Source organism: Nomascus leucogenys, chromosome 7b, assembly GCF_006542625.1.
Source record: "Nomascus leucogenys isolate Asia chromosome 7b, Asia_NLE_v1, whole genome shotgun sequence".
Classification (NCBI taxonomy): domain Eukaryota; kingdom Metazoa; phylum Chordata; class Mammalia; order Primates; family Hylobatidae; genus Nomascus; species Nomascus leucogenys.
The window spans coordinates 42993267-43016509 of NC_044387.1; the positions used below are offsets into that span (position 1 = coordinate 42993267).

The 23243-nt window shown below is 42.3% G+C and overlaps 1 pseudogene; it reads left to right on the forward strand.

Annotated features, from left to right (window-relative positions):
• Positions 1–10923: 10923 nt before the first annotated feature.
• On the forward strand, positions 10924–12154 carry LOC100591485 (annotated as a pseudogene).
• Positions 12155–23243: the final 11089 nt, after the last annotated feature.

Here is a 23243-nt window from a genome sequence, read left to right on the forward strand (position 1 = left end):
CCACACTTTATGGAAGAGATTATACCAATTCTCTAGTCTTTTTCAGAGGATTAAACAGAGGGAATATTTTCTAATTCATTCTATGAGGCCAGCATTATCCTCATACTTTATTTTTATTTTTATTTTATTTATTTTTGTTGGTAACTATCCTTTAATACATTTCTTCAGACATACATATGAATACTTAGATATACAATTTTGAATACATGAGATATTTTACATGTATTTCATTGAGAATACTTTTTAACCATTTTGTTAAATTGTTTATCCCTCTCCTCTCCCTCTCTTACACGTCCCTCCTTACCACAACTATAAAAACTTAGAAAACTGTTTTGGTCACCTGAATACCTAGTGTAAAACCCCCTCTAAGTCAACTAATATAGATATAACACATTCCCTTTAGTGGACGCATAAAATTACCTGAATCATAGTTTGCTTATCTATATACTGAGTGAGGAGCATTTTTTTTTCATGTATACTTTAAGTTCTACAGTACATGTGCACAACATGCAGGTTTGTTACATAGGTATACATGTGCCATGTTGGTGTGCTGCACCCATTAACTCATCATTTACATTAGGTATTACTATTAATGCTATCCCTACCCCCTACCCCCACCCCACGACAGGTGACAATGTGTGATGTTCCCCATCCCATGTCCAAGTGTTCTTATTATTCAATTCCCACCTATGAGTGAGAACATGCGGTGTTTGGTTTTCTGTCCTTGTGATAGTTTGCTGAGAATGACGGTTTCCAGCTTCATCCATGTCCCTACAAAGGACATGAACTCATCATTTTTATGGCTGCATAGTATTCCATGGTGTATATGTGCCACATTTTCTTAATCCAGTCTATCATTGATGGGCATTTGGGTTGTTTCCAAGTCTTTGCTATTGTGAATAGTGCCACAATAAACATACCTGTGCATGTGACTTTATAGTAGCATGATTTATAATCCTTTGGGTATATACCCAGTAATGGGATGGCTGGGTCAAATGGTATTTCTAGTTCTAGATCCTTGAGGAATCACCACACTGTCTTCCACAGTGGTTGGACTAGTTTACAGTCCCACCAACAGTGTAAAAGTGTTCCTATTTCTCCACATCCTCTCCAGCACCTGTTGTTTCCTTACTTTTTAATGATTGCCATTCTAACTGGTGTGAGATGGTATCTCATTGTGGTTTTGATTTGCATTTCTCTGATGACCAGCCATGATGAGCATTTTTTCATGTGTCTGTTGGCTGCATAAATGTCTTCTTTTGAGAAGTGTCTGTTCATATCCTTTGCCCACTTTTTGATAGAGTTGTTTTTTTCTTGTAAATTTGTTTAAGTTCTTTGTAGATTCTGGATATTAGCTCTTTGTCAGATGGGTAGATTGCAAAAATTTTCTCCCATTCTGTAGGTTGCCTGTTCACTCTGATGGTAGTTTCTTTTGCTGTGCAGAAGCTCTTTAGTTTAATTAGATCCCATTTGTCTATTTTGGCTTTTGTCACCTTTGCTTTTGGTGTTTCAGTCATAAAGTCCTTGCCCATGCCTATGTCCTGAATGGTAATTGCCTAGGTTTTCTTTTAGGGTTTTTATGGTTTTAGGTTTAACATTTAAGTCTTTAATCCATCTTGAATTAATTTTTGTATAAGGTGTAAGGAAGGGATGCAGTTTCAGCTTTCTACATGTAGCTAGCCAGTTTTCCCAGCACCATTTATTAAATAGGGAATCCTTTCCCCATTTCTTGTTTTTGTCAGGTTTGTCAAAGATCAGATGGTTGTAGATGTGTGGTGTTATTTCTGAGGTCTCTGTTCTGTTCCATCCAGATATAGATCTCTGTTTTGGTACCATGCTGTGTTGGTTACTGTAGCTTTGGAGTATAGTTTGAAGTCAGGTAGCGTGATACCTCCAGCTTTGTTCTTTTTGCTTAGGATTGTCTTGGCAATGAGGGCTTTTTTGGTTCCATATGAACTTTAAAGTAGTTTTATCCAACTCTGTGAAGAAAGTCATTGGTAGCTTGATGGGGATGGCATTGAATCTATAAACTACCTTGGGCAGCATGGCCATTTTCATGATATTGATTCTTCCTGTCCATGAGCATGGAATGCTTTTCCATTTGTTTGTGTCCTCTTTTATTTCATTGAGCAGTGGTTTGTAGTTCTCCTTGAAGAGGTCCTTCACATCCCTTGTAAGTTGGATTCTTAGGTATTTTATTCTCTTTGAAGCAAGTGTGAATGGAAGTTGACTCATCATTTGGCTCTCTGTCTGTTATTGGTGTATAGGGATTCTTGTGATTTTTGCACATTGATTTTGTACCCTGAGACTTTGCTGAAGTTGCTTATCAGCTTAAGGAGATTTTGGGCTGAGACAATGGGGTTTTCTAAATATACAGTCATGTTATCTGCAAACTGGGACAATTTGACTTCCTCTTTTCCTAATTGAATACACTTTATTTCTTTCTCTTGCCTGATTGCCTTGGCTAGAACCCCCAACACTATGTTGAATAGGAGTGGTAAAAGAGGGCATCCCTGTCTTGTGCCAGTTTTCAAAGGGAATGCTTCCAGTTATGGCCCATTCAATATGATATTGGTTGTGGGTTTGTCATAAATAGCTCTTATTGTTTTGAAATACGTCCCATCAATACCTAGTTTATTGAGAGATTTTAGCATGAAGTACTGTTGAATTTTGTCACAGGCCTTTTCTGCATCTATTGAGATAATCATATGGTTTTTGTCTTTGGTTCTGTTTATGTGATGGATTGTGTTTATTTATTTGCGTATGTTGAACCAGCTTTGCAGCCCAGGGATGAAGCCAACTTGGTCGTGGTGGATAAGCTTTTTGATGTGCTGCTGGATTCGGTTTGCCAGTATTTTATTGAGGATTTTCGCATAGATGTTCCTCAGGGATATTGGTCTGAAATTCTCTTTTTTTGTTGTGTCTCTGCCAGGCTTTGGTATCAGGATGTTGCTGGCCTCATAAAATGAGTTAGGGAGGATTCCCTCTTTTTCTATTGATTGGAATACTTTCAGAAGGAATGGTACCAGCTCCTCTTTGTACCTCTGGTAGAATTTGGCTGTGAGTCCTTCTGGTCCTGGACTTGTTTTGGTTGGTAGGCTATTAATTATTTCCTCAGTTTCAGAGCCTGTTATTGGTCTATTCAGGGATTCAACTTCTTCCTGGTTTAGTCTTGGGAGGATGTATGTGTCCGGGAATTTATCCATTGCTTCTAGATTTTCTAGTTTATTTGTGTAGAGGTGTTTATAATAGTCTCTGAAGGTAGTTTGTATGTCTGTGGGATCAATGGTGATATCCCCTTTATCATTTTTTACTGCATCTATTTGATTCTTCTCTCTTTTCTTCTTTATTAGTCTTGCTAGCAGTCTATTTTCTTGATCTTTTCAAGAAACCAGCTCCTGGATTTGTTGATTTTTTTGAAGGGTTTTTCTGTCTTTATCTCCTTCAGTTCTGTTCTGATCTTAGTTATTTCTTGCCTTCTGCTAGCTTTTGAATTTGTTTGCTCCTCCTTCTCTAGTTCTTTTAATTGTGATGTTAGGGTGTTGATTTTAGATCTTTCCTGCTTTCTCTTGTGGGCATTTAGTGCTATAAATTTCCCTCTTCACACTGCTTTAAATGTGTCCCAGAGGTACTGATATGTTGTGTCTTTTTTTTCATTGGTGTCAAAGAATATCTTTATTTCTGCCTTTATTTTGTTATTTACCCAGTAGTCATTCAGGAGCAGGTTGTTCAGTTTCATGTAATTGTGTGGTTTTGAGTGTGTTTCTTAATCCTGAGTTCTAATTTGATTGCACCGTGGTCTGAGAGACAGTTTGTTTTGATTTCTGTTCTTTTACATTTGCTGAGGAGTGCTTTACTTCCAACTATGTGGTCAATTTTGGAATAAGTGTGATGTGGTGCTGAGAAGAATGTACATTCTGTTGATTTGGTGTGGAGAGTTCTGTACATGTCTATTAGGTCCACTTGGTGCGGAGCTTAGTTCAAGTCCTGGATATCCTTGTTAACCTTCTGTCTTGTTGATCTGTCTAATATTGACAGTGGGGTGTTAAAGTCTCCCATTATTATTGTGTGGGAGTCTAAGTCTCTTTGTATGTCTCTAAGGACTTGCTTTATGAATCTGGGTGCTCCTGTATTGTGTGCATATATATTTAGGATAGTTAGCTCTTCTTGTTGAATTGATCCCTTTACCGTTATGTAATGGTCTTCTTTGTCTCTTTTGATCTTTGTTGGCTTAAAGTCTGTTTTATCAGCGACTAGGATTGCAACCCCTCCTTTTTTTTGCTTTCCATTTGCTTGGTAGATCTTCCTCCACCCCTTTATTTTGAGCCTACATGTGTTTCTGCATGTGAGATGGGTCTCCTGAATACAGCACATTGATGGGTCTTGACTGTTTATCCAATTTGCCAGTCTGTGTCTTTTAATTGGGGCATTTAGCCCATTTACATTTAAGGTTAATATTGTTATGTGTGAATTTGATCCTGTCATTATGATATTGGCTGGTTATTTTGGTTGTTAGTTGATGCAGTTTCTTCCTAGCATAAATGGTCTTTACGATTTGGCATATTTTTGCTGTGGCTGGTACCAGTTGTTCCTTTCCATGTTTAGTGCTTCCTTTGGGAGCTCTTGTAAGGCAGGCCTGGTGGTGACAAAATCTCTCAGCATTTGATTGTCTGTAAAGGATTTTATTTCTCCTTCACTTATGAAGCTTAGTTTGGCTGGATATGAAATTCTGGGTTGAAAATTCTTTTCTTTAAGAATGTTGAATATTGGCCCCCACTCACTTCTGGCTTGCAGAGTTTCTGCCAAGAGATCCGCTGTTAGTCTCATGGGCTTCCCTTGTGGGTAACCCAACCTTTCTCTCTGGCTGCACTTAACACTTTTCCCTTCATTTCAACCTTGGTTAATCTGACAATTATGTGTCTTGGGGTTGTTCTTCTCGAGGAGTATAATTGTGGTGTTCTCTGTATTTCCTGAATTTGACTGTTGGCCTGCCTTGCTAGGTTGGGGAAGTTCTCCTGGATAATATCCTGCAGAGTGTTTTCCAACTTGGTTCCATTCTCCCCATCACTTTTAGGTACACCAATCAAACATAGATTTGGTCTTTTCACATGGTCCCATATTTCTTGGAGGCTTTGTTCATTTCTTTTTCCTATTTTTTCTCTAAACTCCTTGCTTCATTTCACTAATTTGATCTTCAATCACTGATATCATTTCTTTCACTTGATCAAATCAGGTACTGAAGCTTGTGCATCCGTCACACAGTTCTCGTGCCATGGTTTTCAGCTCCATCCAGTCATTTAAGGTCTTCTCTACACTCTTTATTCTAATTAGCCACTCATCTAATCTTTTTTCAAGGTTTTTAGCTTCCTTGCAATGGGTTCGAACATCCTCCTTTAGCTTGGATAAGTTTGTCATTACCGACCTTCTGAAGCCTATTTCTGTCAACTTGTCAAAGTCATTCACCGTCCAGCGTTGTTCCATTGCTGGTGAGGAGCTGCAGTCCTTTGGAGGAGAAGAGGCACTCTGGTTTTTAGAATTTTCAGCTTTTCTGCTCTGGTTTTTCCCCATCTTTGTGGTTTTATCTACCTTTGGTCTTTGATGATGGTGACCTACAGATGGGGTTTTGGTGTGGATGTCGTTTTTGTTGATGTTGATGCTATTCCTTTCTGTTTGTTAGTTTTCTTTCTAACAGTCAGGTCCCTCAGCTGCAGGTCTGTTGGAGTTTGCTGGAGGTCCATTCCAGCATTCCAGACCCTGTTTTCCTGGGTATTACCAGTGGATGCTGCAGAATAGCAAATATTGCTGCCTGATCCTTTCTCTGGAAGCTTCTTCTCCGAGGGCACCCAGCTGTATGAGGTGTCAGTTGGACCCTACTGGCAGGCATCTCCCAGTTAGGCTACATGGGGGTCAGGGACCCACTTGAGGAGGCAGTCTGTCCATTCTTAGAGCTCAAACTCTGTGCTGGGAGAACCACTGCTCTCTTCAGAGCTGTCAGACAGGGACGTTTAAGTCTACGGAAGTTTCTGCTGCCTTTTGTTCAGCTATGCCCTGCCTCCAGAGATGGAGTCTACAGAGGCAGGCAGGCCTCATTGCGCTGTGGTGGGCTACACCAAGTTTGAGCTTTGTGACCACTTTGTTTACCTTCTCAAGCCTCAGCAATGGTGGACACCCCTCCTCCAGCCCAGGCTGCCACCTTGCAGTTTGACCTTGGACTGCTGTGCTAGCAGTGAGCAAGGCTCTGTGGGCATGGGACCTGCTGAGCCAGGCATGGGATATAATCTCCTGGTGTGCCACTTGCTAAGACTGTTGGAAAAGCGCAGTATTCAGGTGGGAGTGTCCCGATTTTCCAGGTACCATCTGTCACAGCTTCCCTTGGCTAGGAAAGGGAAATCTCCCAACCCCTTGTGCTTCCCAGGTGAGGTGATGCCCCACCCTGCTTTGGCTCACCCTCCATGGTCTGCACCCACTGTCCAACAGTCCCAGTTAGATGAACCAGGTACCTCAGTTGGAAATGCAGAAATCACCCATCTTCTGCATCGATTATGCTGGGAGTTGCAGACCAGAGCTGTTCCTATTCAGCCATCTTGGAATGATCCTCTATCCTGATACTTTAATAAGATAAAGACATCACAGGAAAAGAAAACTACAGATCAATATTTATCATGAAGATAGATGCACAGATCCTCAGTAAAATACTAGCAAACCAGATCTAACTGCACATGAAAAATATTATACACCATGACCAAGTGGGATTTATCACAGGTATGCAAAGTTTGTTCATCATTTGAAGATCAATTAATTCAATCCATCACATCTACAGGCTAAAAAAGAAAATTTGCATGATCATATCAATAGTTGCAGAAAAAGCATTTGACTTCAAAGTTCAAAACCCATTAATGATAAAACCTCTCAGTAAATGAGGAATAGAAGGGAACTTATTCAAATTGATAAAGGATATTTACCAAAAACCTATAGTTAACATCATCATTAATAGCAAGAAACTAGAGGCTTTCCTACTAAGACCAGGAACAAGACAAAGATGTCCCCTGTTACCATTCGTTTTCAACATTACACTGGAAATATTAGCCAATGCAACAAGAAAAAGAAATAAAAGGTATACAGATTGCAAACAAAGAAATGAAACTGTCTCTGTTCACAGATTACATGATCGTCTATGCAGAAAATCCAAAGGAGTTGATTTTAAAAAAAACCCTAGAACTAGTAAGTGATTATAGCAAGGTTGCAGGATACAAGGTTATTATACACAACTTAACTCCTTTCCTATATACCAGCTATGAACAGTGGAATTTGAAACTTAATACAATTTACGTGTGCACACCAAAAAATTAAATAGGTAAAAATCTAGCAGAATATGTACAAGATCTATTTGAGAAAGCTACAAAACTCTGAGAAATGAAACCATGTTCATATATAGGAAGACTCAATATTGTCAATATATCAATTCTTTGAACTTGACCTGTAGATATAATGCAATCCAGTCAAAACCCCAGTAAATGTTATGGATGTCCACAAACTGATTCTAAAGTTTATATGAAGAGGTAAAATACTCAGAATAGCCAACACAATATTGAAGAAGAACAAAGTTGGAGGACTGACACTACCCAACTTCAAGACTTACTGTAAAGCTACAGTAATCAAGACAATGTGATATTGGTAAAAGAATAGACAAATACATCAATAGAACAGAATAAAGCAGCCCCCCCCCACCAAAAATCAAAGACAATACAATGGAGAAAAGATAGTATTTTCACTCACTATTGGATATCCAAGCCCACCTAGATAACCCAGGGAAATCTCTCCATGTCAATATCCTTAGCCTAATCACATCTGCAAAGATACTTTTTTCTTTCAAGGTAACACTTATAGGTTCTTGGGAATAGGGTTTGATGTCTTTCAGTGGCCATTATCAGCCTACTACAAGTAAAAAATGTGACTACTGTGGGCTGGGGTGGTTAAGGAATGTTTCACTGAAGAGTAAAATCTGGCTTTGAGGAATGAACTTGATTTTGCTGTATTATATTGACAATGGGTTGGTGCATTAGTCAGGGTTCTCTAGAGGGACAGAACTAATAGGATTTATGTAGATATGAAAGCGAGTTTATTAAGGAGAATTGACTCACACGATCACAGGGTGAAGTCTCACGACGGGCCATCTGCAAGCTGAGGAACAAGGAAGCCAGTAATAGCTCAGTCCAGGTCCCCAAACCTCAAAAGTAGGGAAACTGACAATGCAGCCTTCAGTCTGTGGTGGAAAGCGCTCAAGGCCCTGGCAAACCACTGGTGTAAGTCCAAGAGTCCAAAAGCCAAAGAAGCTAAAGTCAGATGTTCAAGGGCAGGAAGCATCCGGCACAGGAGAGAAAGGTAACGGCCAGAAGACTCAGCAAGTCGACTCATTCCACCTTCTTCCGCCTGCTTTTTCTAGCCATGCTAGCAGCTGATTGGATGGTACCCACCCACACTGAGGGTGTGTCTGCCTCTCCCTGTCCACTGACTGAAATGTTAATCTCCTCTGGCAACACCCTCCCAGACACTCAGGAACAATACTTTGCATCTTTTAATTCAATCAAGTAGACCCTTAATATGAACCATCACAATTGGTGTTAGCAATTGTAGGGGAGAGAGGGTAATACTTTTTCCTCATCCATCACAAGGGGCGTGGCTGGCATCCCAGTTAATAAAACACAGATTAACAAATCATAACACATTTATTCAACCAAGACTTATGTGACACGGGAGCCTTCAGAAATGAAGATCCAAACACCCAGGGAACACTGTCTTTTTATGCTTACATTCGACGAACAAGGGAGACATGTAGAAATGTGATTGGACAAAAAGGGGGTGTGATCTGATGATAATAAACTAAAGGGGAAGCTGGGCGTGGTGGCTCACACCTGTAATCCCAGCACTTTGGGAGGCTGAGGCAGGCGAATCACAAGGTCAGGAGTTCGAGACCAGCCTGGCCAACATGGTGAAACCCCGTCTCTACTAAAAATACAAAAAATTAGCTGGGCATAGTGGTGGGTGCCTGTAATCTCAGCTACTCGGGAGGCTGAGGCAGGAGAATAGCTTGAACCTGGGTTGGGGAGGTTGCAGTGAGCCAAGATCACTCCACTGCACTCCAGCCTGAGCAACAGAGTGAGACTCCATCTCAAAAAAATAAAATAATAAAATAAAATAAAATAAAATAAAATAAAATAAAATAAAAGGAACTCAGCAAGTCCTGCTTGTTGAGATTCTTAATGGCCTCTCTGTGTAGTATTCCTTTCCTCTGGGTATAGGGTAGGACAGTTGACACATGAGGGTCTTATGACCTAATGCAGGGAAGGTAGGTCGGAGAATTCCTTTATGGCCAGTTCTCACACAGAAAGATGGGGGAAAGTCAGAGAGCAACCTTTCTGTGTCTGCTATTTTCTCAGTTTCCAGGTGCCATATTTTGGGGTAGTGTGTCCCAAACTCTGACATAATCTATTTGTTCTGCTTGATTGGATGTATCTGGATAGAGGTCAAGTGTGCAGAGGGAAAGAAAGATTTAAAAAAATTGGGTTAAGGCCAGAATGTGGAAGGCCCTGAATTTTGTGATTAAGAGTTTGAGCCTGATAGACAGTGGGATACCACTGAAGGACTGAAGCAGCGAAGTCATGTGTGCAAGTGTTGCTTCAGGAAAATCAAACTGGCAATAATTTATAGCAGCAATGCCCAATATTTTTGACACCAGGGACTGGTTTTCTAGGAGACAATTTTTCCACAGACTGGGGAGGATGGTGTCAGAGGCATTAGATTCTCATAAGGAGCATGCAGCTTAGATCCCTCATATGCACAGTTCATAATAGGGTTCGTGCTCCTATAAGAATCTAATGCCATGGCTGATCTGACAGGAGGAAGGTCTTAGGCCACAATGCTCCCTCACCCGCTGCTCACCCCTTGCAGTGTGGCCTAGTTCTTAACAGGACACGGACTGGTACTGGTCTGTGGCCCTGGGTCACAGACCAGTTGTAAATCAGGGACCCCTGATTTATAGGATACTTTAGAAGAGAAGGAAGTGAGAGTCAGGGAACCAGTTTAGAAATCTATTGATCCTTCAGTTGTAAGATAAGGAAAGTTGGAATTAGAATGGTGGCTGCAGGAATGGAAAGCAAGAGATGGAGTCAGAAACAGGGCCGACTTCATAGGCCTGTGAACTCCGAAGCCTCCTGCACTTCATTTAATTCCCCGCTATCATTACGCTGAAATTCTTAATAAATTTGTATTTTGTAAGTGAAGTTCAATGAGACAATGGACCACATGCATGAGCAGACAATACAGGCATAATCTTGTTCTGTCATTCCTTGCCATCCCTTGCCTCCCTGTGTGCATAGAACATTCAAGATGCCCCATGAGCACAGAATCCCAGTGGACCCATAATGCATTGGAGCTCAGTGTGATACAAATTGAGTACAAGGCAAGCATGTTACCTCCATGACTGAGTAAGCAGAGCCTCTGATAAACCTGACAAGCCATGCTTTCTGTTCAGTCTTGGTCAGAACACAGAAAGAAGGCAAAGGCATTCTAAGAAACATGAACTAACAAGGAACTCTATCACATCCTTTCTCACCTTTGTTACTTTCCTGTATCAGTCAACCATGTAAGCTGAAAATGATGACAAATTAGAAAAGAGAGAGGGTAGGGCAACCCATAGTTTTGTTTTCTTCTTTATTCTTGAGTATCCTTCTTTAAAAGCCTTCTAAAGTCCTTTTTGACTCAGCAGTGAGCCAAAGGTAGAAAGTGTTAGAAGGGGTGCATATAAAAACAGGTGAGTTCTGCCTGCTCTGTCACCTGCCACCGCTGCCTGAACCCGAGTGGTTCACTGCACGGTGAAGACAGATTCTGGATGACAGGAAGTCATGCCTCCAATCTCAAGACACTATGTCCACCAAAGGCTCCGTGGTTCTGGCCTACAGTGGCAACCTGGACACCTCCTGCATCCTCCTGTGGCTGAAGGAACAAGGCTATGATGTCATTACCTACCTGGCCAACATTGGCAGACCTCGAGGAAGCCAGGAAGAAGGCACTGAAGTTTGGGGCTAAAAAGGTGTTCATCGAGGATGTCAGCAGGGAGTTTGTGGAGGAGTTCATCTGGCCAGCCATCCAGTCCAGTGCACTGTATGGGGACCGCTACCTTCTGGGCACCTCTCTCGCCAGGCCCTGCATCGCCTGCAAACAAATGGAAATCACCCAGTGGAAGGGAGCCAAGTATACGTCCCACAGCGCCACAGGAAATGGGAACAATCAGGTCCGGTTTGAGCTCATCTGCTACTCGCTGGCCCCCCAGATAAGGGTCACTGCTCCCTGGAGGATGCCCAAATTCTACAACCAGTTCAAGGGCCGCAATGACCTGATGGGATAAGCAAAGCAACACAGGATTCCCATCCCGGTCACTCCCAAGAACTCGTGGAGCATGGATGAGAACCTCATGCACATCAGCTACGAGGCTGGAATCCCGGAGAACCCCAAGAACCAAGCACCTCCAGGTCTCTACACGAAGACCCAGGACCCGGCCAAAGCCCCCAACACCCCTGATATTCTCGAGATAGAGTTCAAAAACGGAGTCCCCGTGAAGGTGACTAACGTCAAGGATGGCACCACCCACCAGACCTCCTTGGAGCTCTTCGTGTACCTGAATGAAGTCGTAGGCAAGCAGGGTGTGGGCCGTATTGACATCATGGAGAACCGCTTCATTGGAATGAAGTCCCGAGGTATCTACCAGGCCCCAGCAGGCACCATCCTTTACCTCGCTCATTTAGACACCAAGGCCTTCACCATGGACCAGGAAGTGCACAAAATCAAACAAGGCCTGGGCTTGAAATTTGCTGAGCTGGTGGATACCGGTTTCTGGTACAGCCCTGAGTGTGAGTTTGTCTGCCACTGCATCACCAAGTCCCAGGAGCAAGTGGAAGGGAAAGTGCAGGTGTCCATCCTCAAGGGCCAGGTGTACATCCTTGGCCAGGAGTCCCCACTGTCTCTCTACAACAAGGAGCAGGTGAGCATGAAGGTGCAGGGTGATTATGAGCCAATTGATGCCACCGGGTCCATTGACATCAATTCCCTCAGGCTGAAGGAATATCATTGTCTCCAGAGCAAGGTCACTGCCAAATAGCCCCCTGTACAATGAGGAGCTGGGGCCTCCTTAATTTGCTGATCCCCCAAGTACAGGAGCTAATTGTTGTGATAATTTGTAACTGTGACTTGTTCTCCTCGGCTGGCAGCGTTGTGGGGCTGCCAGGCCCCAGCTTTGTTCTCTGGTCCGCCTGAAGCCTGGAAATGTTGTCATCAAAGGGAAGGGTAGGGGGCAGCTGTGGTAGGGAGCTATAAAATGACAATTAAAAGATTAAGAAAAAAAACCTGTGAGTTCCTTTTATACAGTGTTTTCACCATTCTGGTAAGAACCTGAAACTCAAATGCATTTGTAAGCTACAAAATATAAACTGTTATTTTGGCAATTTTATATAAAAGGTAGCTTTTATATTTGCATTTACAAATGGCCTTGTACATTATAAAAATGAATGGTAAAATTTCAAGTTTAAATTTTTCTTTACTTAGATAAATTGCAAATAAAAAACACCATGGCAAGTTGAAAACAAGCTTTTTACATAGAATAAAGGAAAAAAACTTTATATTTTGGTACTTTTAGGAATACTGCTTTTTGAATAAAGGACTCCGAATTTTCATTTTGCTCTGGACTCCATGAATGATGTAGTCAGCCCTATTCAGAAGATATTTTGCTGGGAGAATCAACAGGACTTTGTGATTCACTGTAAGAAACAATGTAGCAGTCAGGTAGTATGTTTTATGCTTCCAACACCACAGCAATAGCACATCTTTTTTATTTTTTATTTATTTATTTTTTTTTGAGACGGAGTCTCGCTGTCGCCCAGGCTGGAGTGCAGTGGCGCCATCTCTGCTCACTGCAAGCTCCGCCTCCCGGGTTCACCCCGTTCTCCTGCCTCAGGCTCTCTGAGTAGCTGGGACTACAGGCGCCCGCCACGATGCCCAGCTAATTTTTTGTATTTTTTAGTAGAGACGGGGTTTCACCATGGTCTCGATCTCCTGACCTCGTGATCCGCCCGCCTCGGCCTCCCAAAGTGCTGGGATTACAGGCGTGAGCCACCGCGCCTGGCCAGCAATAGCACATCTTGCAACAGCTTAACTGAAGCCACTGTTTAGAGTAAATAGCACAATTTTACCATATGTTCTTTTTTAAAAATTGAGGTAAATACACATAATATAAAATTTACCCTCTTAACAATCTTTAAGTGTACAGTTCAGTAATGTTAAGTATATTCACATTGTTGTGCAACCAATCTCTAAAACATTTTCATCTTGCAAAACTGAAACTCTCTACCTATTAAACAAAAACTGCCCATTTTACTACTCTTCCCAGCCCCTGGCAACCACCATTCTACTTTCTATTTCTATGAGTTTGACTATTCTGGATAGCTAATATAAGTGAAATTATATAGCATGTGTCTTTTTGTGGCTTATTTCACTTAGCATAATGTTACCAAGGTTCATCCATCTTGTAGCATGGTCCTTTTTTAAGGCTAAATGATATTCCACCATGTATACATACTACATTCTGTTTCTTCATTCATATGTCAATGCTCCCAGCTTAATAAACTCAATAAACTCACTTGTAATTACAGTCGAAACTTGCCTCAATTGCTTCTGACTTTCTACAAGAAATTTAAGGTGATTTACAGAAACTCCAATCAAATGTAGTAAGTGAAGGATTCAGGACAAATGGAAAATGTGTATAACAAAACAGTAAAGCCAGGATCCAGTGAAAATTTGGCTGAAAAGGTTTTCTAAAAATCATGTATCCACAAAGTGGCTAGATTGACCTAGAACTACTAATTCTCACTGAGGGTGTCCCTAAATTTTTTTTTTTTTTTTTTTTAGACTGAGTCTCTCTCTGTTGCCCAGGCTGGAGTACAGTGGTACAATCTTGGCTCACTGCAACCTCCACCTCCCAAGTTCAAGGGATCCTCCTGCCTCAGCCTCCCAAGTAGCTGGGACTACAGACGTGTGCCACCACAGCCAGCTAATTTTTGTATTTTTAGTAGAGACGGGGTTTCACCATGTTGCCTAGGCTGGTCTTGAACTCTTGACCTCAGGTGATCTGCCTGCCTCAGCCTCCAAAAGTGCTGGGATTACAGGTTTGAGCCACTGTGCCTGGCCCAGTGTCCCTAATTTTTTAATGTCATTTTGCATCACATACAGAAAATGACGATAATTGCAGGGCATATAGGAGTAATGAGGCTGCTCTCCACCTATGGGAGCTGGCCCCAGACTGCACCCCCACACTCTGAGGACTGAAGGAACTGGCATCTCAGGAGTATGACCTGATCCTAGCATGCCAGTGGCTGTCACTTACAGTGTGGGAAGCTATTCCAGCTTATCCCCTTGGAGGGGACTTGCTGTCACACCATTGTATATATTTCAATTGTCCATAAATGGCCCAAAATGTCATTTCTGTCTCCAGCAAAGAAACTGTGGAGCAATGGAAAGCACCCAAGCTTTGGAGTTCAAAAGAGTGTAGGTGTCTCTGTTTCTGTCACTTACTAGCTATGTGACAAAGCACTGAACTAGATGCATATCAAAGCGGCTCAATAGGAACTGAAGTTCCTATTTCATTCACCATTGATTCACTCATGAGTACTTGTTTTGCACCAAGCACTACCACGTTTGGGAGACACACCTGCTAAGCTGAAGTCTATTAGAGAACTTCTGATCAGGATATTTGTGTTCTAACTCAGGCGGTGTAACGGTACCTATGTGACTTTCAGTGAATCATTTCAACCTCCTGGGCCATCGTATTAGTCAGTTTTCACTAAGTTAAGTTATAAAACAAGCAACCCAGCCCGGGCGCGGTGGCTCACGCCTGTGATCCCAGCACTTTGGGTGGCCGAGGCGGGCAGATCATGAGGTCAGGAGATCGAGACCATCCTGGCTGACACGGTGAAACCCCGTCTCTACTAAAAATACAAAAAATTAGCTGGGCGTGGTGGCGGGCGCCTGTAGTCCCAGCTACTCAGAAGGCTGAGGCAGGAGAATGGCATGAACCCGGGAGGCGGAGCTTGCAGTGAGCCGAGATCGTGCCATTGCACTCCAGCCTGGGCGACAGAGCGAGACTTGTCTTGGAAATAAATAAATAAAAATTAAAAATAAATAAAACAAGCAAACCTAATGTCTCAAGAAGTTAGAAAAGCATTTATTTCTTGCTCATATTACATAAAGGACAAGGACTGGCTGTAGTCTTGCTTTATACCAAAATCCACACTGAAGGTGAGCACACAGGATATGCTCTTCTGGTGGAGGGCTGAAATAAGAGGACCCAGCCAAGCCACACAATTGCGCCTAAAGTTTCTGCTCTGAAGCAAATGCCATATCCACCCATGTTCCATTGGTCAGGCTTATAGGCAATGGGGCAGGGAGGCATGGTGAGGGTGAGAAGAAATGAATAATAATGAAGAAAGAACACAATCTACCACTGTCTTTGTTTTCCTATTTATAAAGTGAGGATGTTGGGCTAGATTTCTCTATTGCCTTTCAACTCTCTATTTGGTAATTCTGTGATTTAATAGAGAAGAGAGAAGTATCATTGTTAATTATTGTTACCCATTGAAGGAGCTGAGTCACACTCCCATACTCCACATTAAACACAAAACATTTTGGACAAGGACTTTATATTATCTGATAAGCCCAATTACTCTTTTTGTTTTGTTTTGGTTTTGAGATAAGGTCTTGCTCTTTTCCCCAAAGCTGGAGTGCAATGGCATGATCTTGGCTCACTGCAACCTCTGCATCCCAGGTTCAAGCAATTCTCCTGCCTCAGCCGCCTGAGTGACTGGGATTACAGGCGCCCGCAACCATGCCTGGCTAATTTTTGTATTTTTAGTAGAGATGGGGTTTCACCATGTTGGCCAGGCTGGTCTTGAACTCCAGACCTCAGGTAATCTGCCTGCCTCAGTCTCCCAAAGTGCTGGGATTACAGGCATGAGCCACCGTGCCTCGCTGAGCCCAATTACTCTTTTGCAGGGATACACAAGTATAAAAGTAATTTTACTAAAATTACTCTGAAACCGTGTCTCTACTTCGATTCCTTAGGTCTTTATGAACTTTACTACACCCAAACATAGCTTTCAAAGATAACAGGTATGTCCTAAGAACTGCAAGGGCCCTGAGTTTATCTGAATAAAATATTAGAATCACAATGCAATTTTAATTTTCAGTTTAAAAGAACCAACTCCAGAGTGAATTATTAATAAGGTATAACAATGTGTTTTTTAACAATTAACTTTCCCAAATCAATTGCTTACAAATATAGTGTTTTGTTGTTGTTGTTTGTTTTTGTTTTTGTTTTTTTTCTTGAGAGGGAGTCTCACTCTACTCTGTCACCCAGGCTGGAGTGCAGTGGTGCGATCTCAGCTCACTGCAACCTCCGCCCTCCGTGTTCAGGTGATTCTCCTGCCTCAGCCTCCTGAGTAGCTGGGATTACAGGCGTGTGCCACCACGCCTGGCTAATTTTGTATTTTTAGTGGAGACGGGATTTCTCCATGTTGGTCAGGCTGGTCTTGAACTCCTGACCTCAGGTGATCCACCCGCCTTGGCCTCCCAAAGTGCTGGGATTACGGGCGTGAGCCACCGTGCCCGGCCCAAATGTAACTTCTAAACATCCAAGCTTCTATAGGCTCATTAATGACCAGTCTTATGAACCTCGTACTGAATTAGAAGCAAAAAAAGGATTTCCACTATACTGTTACAAACGGCTGTCAATATGGAGGACCCATTATGTGGCAAGTATTATGCTGTGGCTCTCTACATGTGTGGTCTTTGCTCTTACCACATTCCTGCAGAGTGAGTATTACTCCAGTTTTCCAGATGAGGAAACCAAAATGACTAGAGGTTCAATAATTTGCTTACATACCAAATAATGGAGCATATTTTAAACCAAGGCTGTAATGTATATGTTCTCCTTCTTGTTAAAGAAGGTCCCTGTCCTGCTGAAGAAGAAAACCTGAAACTTCTTTTCCTACCTTTATCTGCCAGGAAGATGGAAGGCTAAAGAGCGCTTTCTCTTCCTTAAATTTTGATATCACTGATTTCTTCCTTGGAATAGGAGAGTTGTTATACTCTGAAATTTGTATATGCACGATATGGATATAGGGAGTATAAAATATATCTACTGTGTAAAAGACATGGGTGCCTTGTTTTGTGTGCTTAGGATGACATTTGATTATACAGGTGAAATGCAACCATTTTCATATATGAAACAGCATCCCCCTTTAAGAAAACAGCCTTCTCTGAAGCTTCTCTTACAGCTCTCCTTGGATTAGTTTTATTCTGATTTGACAGGTGCTACTGGCTACACACTCAGTGGGTAGGGATGAGAGCCCCAGACCCCAGTTCTGAGTACTAGAGTATGCTGAGGATTATACGGTCTCCTTGAGGTGGGAGTGAACTGAGAACTCTACAGAAGAAAATAGCTTTTCCTTCTGGCTAATAGATGAAAAGAGTCACCCCATCACATCAAAGGTACCCATGTTCATCTGCCTACAGTGAGGCTGTGGCCATCCATCTGCAATGTCACCAACTTGGCAGCCCAGCCAGCCGCATCTGGAAAAGTTAAATGAGCTGCAGAATTAACACATGCTGGGGAATGTCCTCAGCACAGTGTATTGACAACAGGCTAACACAGTTTCTCCCTCTATTTGCATCAAACCTAATAAGTTACTTAAAAGTTAAAGATTCAAGGGTTAGATAAGTTATTGAAGATACTCTGTATGTACTACAGCCAACAGCGATTCTTTGAAAAGTAAGACATGACAGGCCCAGAAGGATTAATGAAATCCACAAAAAGGGTGACCAGTTCATGGGAAGCCAGGAAGGGATCTATGAAGCACAAGTGTGTGCACCCTAAGAGGACAGAGGCTTTAGGTACCCCTCTTGGTCAGCACCTAACACACCACACAACTCTCTATCTATCTTATCGTAGTCTGAAATCCTTCTAGAGAACTGAGCATGTGCACTCTCTGAATGACAGCACACGTACCCTAAAAAGTTATCACAGCTCCTCTCATCACCCTGCATGGTTTCAGTTTTTTATGTCTAAATTCCCAGCAAACCCCTCAAATCAGGATCCATGCTTTAAGGCTTTATATATGTATTTGTTTTTGTAGATTTCACAGTCTTGAGCAGGGTGCCTCATGGAAGACACCATGTAGCAAACTCCTCTTGTTCTAATTTGGCATCAGATATGACAGCCTGGTACAAGGACAATGGAAGTAGAAAGTTAATCCTGCAGTAGCTGTAATCTTGCTCTTCTATAAGCTCCTCAGCTAAGGGAAGGGTTCTCTTTTATTCTAAAGACTTCTCAAATGTTGTTCTTTCTGTTCATCCATCCATAGGCACTTTCTATTGATTTAAAAAGATAAGTTTTCTCCATGGAGCCCAAAAGTTCACAGCACCCTCTTCCTGATATGTCCTCTTGGGGAATTTTGGAAAAGAAAAGGAAGTTTATGGCTGGGGAAGGGGTGTGCAAAAGAAATTCCTTTGCCTCTCTAAAAAGTCTTCTGACTGCAGAGGCAGCTCCACGGTCCATTTAGCTCTCAGGTTCCTCTTCGATCCTTGCTCAATCTCTGATTTCCCCGTACTCTTTCCCAGTGCTTTGTGTTTCTTTTCAGGAAAGAGTCATGTGGAGAATCTTTGCCATGGTCTACTTCACCCTCCACAGGGAATTGGTAAGGCAAGGAACTTTGTCAGAGGTGAGAGTTCAATTTAGGGATTGGCTATTTACTCCAATTCAAGAAAGAGAGGCATGGTAAAAACAAAACAAAACAAAAACCAGTAAGACAAGACTTTCCCTTTTTCATACGTGGACTGAGAGAAGATTCTTTTTAGGAAAGCTCAATTTGACCAACTTTCTTTTTCTAAGGAATTGTGGTTGAATTTAGCTACCTAATGGGAGGAATGACTGAACGAAGGCTAAGTGAGGCCCACGTGAGTGGTTAAGTGGCAGAAGTAGAATTCAACTCTAGATCTCCTAATCCAGTTCCCCAGTAGTTTTGCATTGTTTGGCATGGACAATGAATGGGCTGTGTGTGGTTCCCTAGGGCCATACTGTGGGAGCTGAAATAGATGAGCTGGGCCGGGAGGGGTGGCTCATGCCTGTAATCCTAGCACTTTGGGAGGCCGAGGCAGGTGGATCACCTACGGTCAGGAGTTCAAGACCAGCCTGGCCAACATGGCGAAACCCCGTCTCTACTAAAAATACAAAAAATTAGTCGGGCATGGTGGTGTGCACCTGTAATCCCAGCTGCTCGGGAGGCTGAGACAGGAGAATCACTTGAACCCAGGAGGCAGAGGTTGCAGTGAGCCGAGATCGTGCCACTGCACTCCAGCCTCGGTGACAGAGCAAGCGAGATTCTGTCTCAAGGAAAAAAAAAAAAAAAAAAAAGCTGAGCTCATGGAGGTCTGAGTAGCTCCCCTTTTTATACCTACATTTAATCTAAGGACGTGATTTTATTTGAAGAAAGAGTTTCATAGTGAAAGAAAGATTGCCTTGTCTATGCCCTGTGACCTCGAATTTTAGGAAGATTCTACTAAGATAAACTCTGGAAGCCATTCTCAGGTAGGTCTGTGTGCACTAGTATCCTTACTAGAGACCTGGTCTGGTGCTTTTTGTCCAAAAAGCCATATTGGAATAAAAAGCATTTACCCTTGGGCCATTGATTCACACACATGTGAATCAATGTCCCCTGAATGACTGAAGATGTTCTAATTTGTCATTTTGCCATTTCTGACAATCACTGTTGAGATTTTAATATTTATTCTCTGTAAGAATGGCAGTATGGTTCTGAGTGTGGGCTTTGGTCAGAAACCCTGGGTTTACAGCTGGCTCTACCACTTATTATGTCACCTTAGGCAACTTAAAAGACAAATCAAAACAACAAAACAGAATAATATTTTTTTAAAAACGCCTTCTGTCATATAAGGCTGAAGATGAAGTGAGCTAATATATTTAAAGCACAGAGTAAGTGCTCCATATGTATTTGCCGTTATTATCATTGTTGTTGTCATTATCATTTGAGGGACGCATGCAGAGGCCCTGCATAATGTCTGGCATCAAGTTCTGAAATGGGCTCAGCCTCATCATCCAAAAGCTCTAAATTCTTGGCTTAGGCCAGTAAGTTGTTGCTGTCATAGGTAATGATGTTTAGAACAGAGCTGTATCCACAATAGCGTAAGCCTGGTGGACTCAGTGTATGAGTAATTCACCTCTGGAAAGGAGTAAGCTGGCAACCAGCTTCCGCTTCCCCAAAGTGGTGGTGGAGCTAACAACGGCAGCCAGAAGCACTGTTCTCTCACCAGCAGGCAAGTGCAATCTTTCGATCTGCTGTAGTTGGCTCAGCTAAAACTCACACTTCCAATTTTCACACTATCTGTAAACGTTTAATTCGAAAGGCTTTCCTATTTAATATCAAACAAGTGAAAAAAATCTCATCAGTTCATCAGTGCTGCGCCAGACTTTCACTGGGATATGGCGGCAACTGGAACTCGCTGTGCAGAGCCCTCAGTGGGATTTCTGAGATGGCTGAATGGAGAGCAATCCATCAGCTTACTGAAATCTCACATGCCATTTGGTTTAAATATTAAGGTTCCTTTGAGGTTAAGTATTAGAACCAGAAGGAAGGCAGGATTACAATCTGTTAGCCTGGGCTCCACATGCTGCAATTGTCACAAATATACATACCTCTTTTCAGGAAGAGGGGTCACTGCCAGCCCCAAATCACCCCAACTTCACTTACCAATCAGGCCTGGACTTCCACATCCCCATCAACCTGTCCCTGAGGCTGCTCAACCCACAGTCCAGACTGACAGACAGTCCAATAGAAATATAATGTGAGCCACCAATGGGAGGCACATGTCATTTTAAATTTTCTAGTAGCCACAGTGCAAAAAAGTAAAAAGAAACTGGTGCTTTGGGAGGCCAAGGCGGGCGGATCACGAGGTCAGGAGATCGAGACCATCCTGGCTAACACGGTGAAACCCTGTCTCTACTAAAAAAAAATACAAAAAAATTAGCCGGGCGTGGTGGCGGGCGCCTGTAGTCCCAGCTACTCGGGAGGCTGAGGCAGGAGAATGGCGTGAACCCGGCAGGCGGAGCTTGCAGTGAGCCGAGATTGTGCCACTGCACTCCATGCAGCCTGGGAGACACAGCAAGACTCCATCTCAAAAAAAAAAAAAGAAAGAAAGAAAAAGAAAAAAGAAAATTAAAAAAAAAATTTAAAAAAAGAAACTGGTGAAATAAATTTTAATAATATATTTTATTTAACCCAACATATCCAAAATAGCTCCATTTTATATAAAAATTAAAAACGAGATATTTCACTTTTTTTATGCTAAGTCTTTGCAATCTGGTGTTTTATATACACACACACCTCTGTTGGGGCTAGCCACCTTTCCAGTGTTTAATAGCCACTGTATTGGACAGAGCAGGGCTAGGCTATAGACTAGATTAATTCCACACATTGCACTACATCTTAAAGCAGCAGACCAGTGGTGAAAACACCCAGCTGAGTCTGAGGAAGGGTCTTGAGAGGCTGAGAAGAATTGAGAGGACGCTGTGAAACAGAATCTGTCACCACGGCTCCTTTTGAAGTGCATTTGTTTGCAATAACTTTTATAAACATCATTGCCCCTCTCCCCTTTGTTTCACAGTTTGGGGACCCTATTTATCTCTGACGGAGAGGAGTATTATTTTCTCAGCTGCAAGTCATGTTAATTGGCCAGTAGATAGATAGGAATGTGGAGTAAACACCCCTAATACCTTTAATGCTTTTGATGACTTTCCCAGCCCCATACTGTAGATACTGTATTGAAGTGAGAGAACAGCCCACTATTCCAGATTAGGATGACAAGCCCCTGTCTACTGCAAGGAGGTGGTGGGGTCATGAATGCATTCTAATGTGAATGCATTTCAAAATTTGGAGAATCCCTTGCTCTTTGCTTTTCACACTCAGATAACTTGGATGATTTGGCCAGAGTAACTGCGAAAATGCAAGTTATCAGGAGTCTTCAAGACAAGATAAGGATGGAAGGTTGTTGTAGTGCATTTGGTTAAAGCATTAATTTCTTTTCAGGAGAGTCACTCTGCCAGTTGCTTTTCCTTCCATAACACCGCCAGTCTTTCAGCTCTCAGGTCACTGGGGGCCTGATCAATTCCAAGGGATGATAAAAGGTCTTTCTTTTCCAAAGTGGGAGAAGACAGGTTGTGAAGAAGAAGGAAAGGCGAAGGGGAAAACGCCAACCCAATCTCTGGCAGACCAATTGTAGAAACAAATACCTATGTGAGTTGAAGATATAGAAATCGGTTTCCTTAAAACTATCCTGCCTTGTGCCCACTGGAACATCTTCCTACAACACAAGGGGAGGTATAACATAGTTTCATATCTGTTGACTTAGAGCATACCATAATCTTCTCCATTGAGTCATAAACTGTTTTTCTGTAGAGTCCTCAGTATGACCCTGTTCCTCTTCCTCAGATCCAAATCCTCATTCCAGTTCCAGAAGGGCTTTTCCAAAGGGCAACACAGCAGTGTGGCACACAGAGCCCCAGAACTACAGAAGACCTGCATACTCCAACTCCCGGGCAATACTTAACCACAACTTCAGGAAGAACACAGCTGTCTCGGGTTGAGTTTATTAGCACCTAGAAAAAACAAATTTCCCTATTCCGAGTTCTCCTTCATCATTGTCCACCCTCTTCTGCCCTCTGCTGCCCACAAACAATTAAAAATAGTGATGGTCAGAATCGCCTGGGGAGTTTGTTAAAATACAGACGCCTAGGCCTCCCGTTCACAGAGATTCTGATTCAGTAGATCTAGGAGCATGGTCCAGGAATCTGCACTGTAAGAGTATTCCAGGCTCTTTTTTTTTTGTTTTGCCAGTCGTCTACAGACCACGCCCTTGGAAGCCTTGCCGGACGTCTGCTGGAGTAATGCTATTTCAACGTCAAGCGTATAATGTCAATATCAATGTGTAGCTTTTTTTCTGAGCATTTAAAAGGTAGTGTTATGATTTCAGGGTTGTGTTGTATTTAAGGAAATGTACTTACGCTTCTTCCTGATCCCCAATAGACATCAAAATCATTAAAAGGACCGATTTTTTAAATTCCCAACAGTTTC